We start from the raw sequence: 5,000 nt of genomic DNA on the forward strand, positions 1-5,000 counted from the left end.
ACGAAGTTTCTTGGCCTCTGCCCTTCAGCCTTGTCTCGGTACTTGGAGATTGCCTCTGCATGCTCCACCTCCTCGGCCCCTTTCACGACCAAGCGCTCTCCCTCCGTGAGAGCAAGGGATCAATGACTTGCACGGAAGTCCCGCCTCTGCGGTACCATGGCGCTGCCATGCCCATGGCCCTACTATCCGTCGCTTCGCCTCTGTATCCCTTTCCTTCACAATCAGTAGAGATGTCTCCGTGGCACTCCTCTGAGTCCACCTCCATTCTAACTGATGCTTGATTTTGGGTAGCAACGTTCGCTTACTCGACCTTGTCCTCTGACTTGTCGGGCTCCCTTAAGCGAATATGAGCTCTGGAGCAGTCCAACTCTCCAGCTGCTTCGATCATACCTCTGCATGATCAAGTCCCTCTCATGGGACTCACTGGTACTTGCATTCGAACTTTTCCCTTGGTGGAACCCAGCCCCCATATGCTGATGACCAAGGTTTTCATCCGATGCAAAATTCGGTGCACGCCCGGAAGACCCGCCTCTGCGGTACCATGGCCTTCACTCCTTGAATCCATAGCCCTTCTTGCCGTCGTGTTGTTCACCAAAGCGGAGCTCCCAGTAGCTCCCGATCATACCTCCATATGATCTCATCCCTCACGGGACAATGTCGTGTGTGTCGCATTGCCACGAACTGTTCCACCACGATCCGCTGCACCATGTCGCCTCCTGGTGACATCTCCATTGCATTCTGATCCTTGTGGAATAAACTCGAATTGTGAACCCTCCATGTGTGGCCTCTGCCAATACATCGCAGGGTCTCCTCCACCTTCGATTTTGTTCGCTCCTTTGGCAATCGACCTTCATCCACCCACTCTTGGGTCACACCTAGATGAAGCACCGCTCTAGGACAGTCCGTCGCCTAGTAGCTCCCGAAGTCCACCGACTTCGCTGTAATTTGTGCACCATTGCCTGGATCCTGGGCCTCTGCCCCTACCAGCACAATCTCCGCTGCACACTGCTTCCTTCATAGCAACTCAAATGACAACACTGTGGCATATTCTTCAAGAGTACCCGCCTCTGCATCCTCTTGCCCCGTGCTAAGGCCTTCTGAACTCAACTTCGCCTCCGCAAATTGAGTCGCCTTAGTTCCTCCATCGAATGCTCCTCCGAGATAAGGTGCATGTGCCCCGAAGCTCCCTTCGTCTTTGGCACCATGCAAGATGAGTCCGCTCTGTCAGAATGAAGGACCCAGGGAACAGCATGATTCTACTCCTGCCTCTGCAAGAGTTCATGTCCTTGACCTCTGTCTAGGGAAAGCGCTGTGCCTCTGCTCCATGTTCCAACTTCTATGCTGGCTCCCTTCAAGCGGCTTGGGTACTTCGCCAAGTTACACCCAAGTTGCTCCGCTCCTCGTTTCTGCATTGAGTCGATGGTGGCCCTCGCGCCCACCATTCCACGGGTCAGCCCTCCCTTGAGTCCGATCTCCATATCGACTCCAAGTGTGCCTCCATTTGAGTTGCTTTGGGTCGCTCCCCCACTTGATCTCGCAATGCATCCACCAATGCATTCTCTCAAGCGAGATCATGCGACGACTCCTCGCCGCTTGCTCAGTCCATCGAGCTTCGTGGAGTTGTTGTTTGTGAGGTACTCCTCCTCAACATGTGAAGTCCATCTCACATGATTCTCCCTTTGGAGAGCTGAGACTTATCCCTCCTGGATAACTGTCCCGTTGGAGCAACATCTCTCTTCGTTTCGGAGACCACCATCCCCTTGGACTACTCCGATCTGCTGAACAAACTGTGCATTGTTCTGCCTCTTGCAAACGCACTTGCTAGATTGCGCCTCCACGTCAATACAGCCACCGCTGCACCCCTCAAGGCCTAGCAACATGCTGAACTCGTTGCACACTTCAGCCTCCTCCGGACGTATCCTTCGCATGTCGAAGAGAAAGTTTCAATGCTCCATGGCGACGAGTCTCGACCGCCTTGGGATGGCCACGAACAATCCATCGTCCGCATACAAGCCCATGCATGAGTACCGAATTCTTCGAGTTAGCAATTCCCCTCACCTCTGTGAGCTTTGCACAACTCTTTCGGTCGCTGAGCAACTCATTCCACTTTGCATGGTCTCGTCCTTTGCCAAGCGCCTCGCTTGCCTTGAGCACCATCAAGTAAAGTTGTCAACGTTGAGCCGTAGCTCAAACTCAGCCATCCCAACCTTTGTGCGCTCCAAATTCTTCCAAGCTTGCCTGTTCTCGTGGTGCCTCTTGCGCGAAGGGTTGGCCATTCCTCTGAATGCCAATCTCAGATGCCCGCTCCTCTGAGCGACTCTTTTCCCTACATCTCCATGCCCGTTTTCCCAAAAACGGTCGCGCGTGTGCTGACTGCCCTCAACGCAGCCACGCTAGGTCCCCCACGTTTGCATGTCAAGTGTTTCTATGAGTGCTTGTCCCGCTCTGATACCATATTGTCACGACCTTAGCTGGTTTTGCCTAAGGCGTGCGGCACCCTCGCGCGTCCGTCCGCAAAGGTCAGCCTCCCCGAAGCCTCCCATTGTCCCTTAGGACCAACAAAAGAGAGAACGGGTTAAAGAGAACGCCTCAATCGGGATCCACAAGCAAACATGTCCGAAAAACACTTCATAGACAATGCAAATTACAAACAGACTTTACAAGCTCTGAATAGTTGCACAACAAAGGGTAAAATGGTCCATTACAGACCGAAAGCTCTCGAACGTGTCCACATGACACAACCTTTATTTACAAGCCTAAAGAGGCCACCAACCCAACTAAAATGGGACTTATAAGCCTTCGGCCGCCCCTCTATCTGCTGTACAAGGCATGAAATGCCAAAAGACAACGGACAGACATAAGCATTACATCCAACATCTTGTTTAGAAGTTTGTCCGTTACAGGGTGGCACAGGGCTGGATGGGGCTTTCGTATAGCAGGGACGGTGCTGCCTCTCGCTTCGCTCGCTGTCCGCCGCTCGCCGCTCCCTCGCGCAGCCAAAAATGGCCAGTTTTGTCCCGTTTTTGGGCCGTTTTGGCCAGTTTTTGGCCTGTTCTTGCGTCGCGCGGTGACCGTCGTGAGCGGAGCAAAATGTCAGCCATCTCAGCACCCTGGAACCCCCCGGGTGGCACAGGGCTGGATGGGGCTTTCGTATAGCAGGGACGGTGCTGCCTCTCGCTTCGCTCGCTGTCCGCCGCTCGCCGCTCGCTCGCGCAGCCAAAAATGGCCAGTTTTGGCCCGTTTTTGGGCCGTTTTGGCCAGTTTTTGGCCTGTTCTTGCGTCGCGCGGTGACCGTCGTGAGCGGAGCAAAATGTCAGCCATCTCAGCACCCTGGAACCCCCCGGGTGGCACAGGGCTGGATGGGGCTTTCGTATAGCAGGGACGGTGCTGCCTCTCGCTTCGCTCGCTGTTCGCCGCTCGCCGCTCGCTCGCGCAGCCAAAAATGGCCAGTTTTGGCCCGTTTTGGCCAGTTTTTGGCCTGTTTTTGCGTTGCGCGGTGACCATCTTGAGCGGAGCAAAATGTCAGCCATCTCAGCACCCTGGAACCCCCCGGGTGGCACAGGGCTGGATGGGGCTTTCGTATAGCAGGGACGGTGATGCCTCTCGCTTCGCTCGCTGTCCGCCGCTCGCTGCTCGCTCGCGCAGCCAAAAATGGCCAGTTTTGGCCCGTTTTTGGGCCGTTTTGGCCTGTTTTTGGGCTGTTCTTGCGTCGCGCGGTGACCGTCGTGAGCGGAGCAAAATGTCAGCCATCTCAGCACCCTGGAACCCCCCGGGTGGCACAGGGCTGGATGGGGCTTTCGTATAGCAGGGACGGTGCTGCCTCTCGCTTCGCTCGCTGTCCGCCGCTCGCCGCTCGCTCGCGCAGCCAAAAATGGCCAGTTTTGTCCCGTTTTTGGGCCGTTTTGGCCTGTTTTTGGGCTGTTCTTGCGTCGCGCGGTGACCGTCGTGAGCGGAGCAAAATGTCAGCCATCTCAGCACCCTGGAACCCCCCGGGTGGCACAGGGCTGGATGGGGCTTTCGTATAGCAGGGACGGTGCTGCCTCTCGCTTCGCTCGCTGTCCGCCGCTCGCCGCTCGCTCGCGCAGCCAAAAATGGCCAGTTTTGGCCCGTTTTTGGGCCGTTTTGGCCAGTTTTTGGCCTGTTCTTGCGTCGCGCGGTGACCGTCGTGAGCGGAGCAAAATGTCAGCCATCTCAGCACCCTGGAACCCCCCGGGTGGCACAGGGCTGGATGGGGCTTTCGTATAGCAGGGACGGTGCTGCCTCTCGCTTCGCTCGCTGTTCGCCGCTCGCCGCTCGCTCGCGCAGCCAAAAATGGCCAGTTTTGGCCCGTTTTGGCCAGTTTTTGGCCTGTTTTTGCGTTGCGCGGTGACCATCTTGAGCGGAGCAAAATGTCAGCCATCTCAGCACCCTGGAACCCCCCGGGTGGCACAGGGCTGGATGGGGCTTTCGTATAGCAGGGACGGTGATGCCTCTCGCTTCGCTCGCTGTCCGCCGCTCGCTGCTCGCTCACGCAGCCAAAAATGGCCAGTTTTGGCCCGTTTTTGGGCCGTTTTGGCCTGTTTTTGGCCTGTTCTTGCGTCGCGCGGTGACCGTCGTGAGCGGAGCAAAATGTCAGCCATCTCAGCACCCTGGAACCCCCCGGGTGGCACAGGGCTGGATGGGGCTTTCGTATAGCAGGGACGGTGCTGCCTCTCGCTTAGCTCGCTGTCCGCCGCTCGCCGCTCGCTCGCGCAGCCAAAAATGGCCAGTTTTGTCCCGTTTTTGGGCCGTTTTGGCCTGTTTTTGGGCTGTTCTTGCGTCGCGCGGTGACCGTCGTGAGCGGAGCAAAATGTCAGCCATCTCAGCACCCTGGAACCCCCCGGGTGGCACAGGGCTGGATGGGGCTTTCGTATAGCAGGGATGGTGCTGCCTCTCGCTTCGCTCGTTGTCCGCCGCTCGCCGCTCGCTCGCGCAGCCAAAAATGGCCAGTTTTGGCCCGTTTTTGGGCCGTTTTGGCCAGT

The sequence above is a fragment of the Musa acuminata genome, unplaced genomic scaffold, assembly GCF_036884655.1.
Source record: "Musa acuminata AAA Group cultivar baxijiao unplaced genomic scaffold, Cavendish_Baxijiao_AAA HiC_scaffold_1126, whole genome shotgun sequence".
Taxonomy (NCBI): domain Eukaryota; kingdom Viridiplantae; phylum Streptophyta; class Magnoliopsida; order Zingiberales; family Musaceae; genus Musa; species Musa acuminata.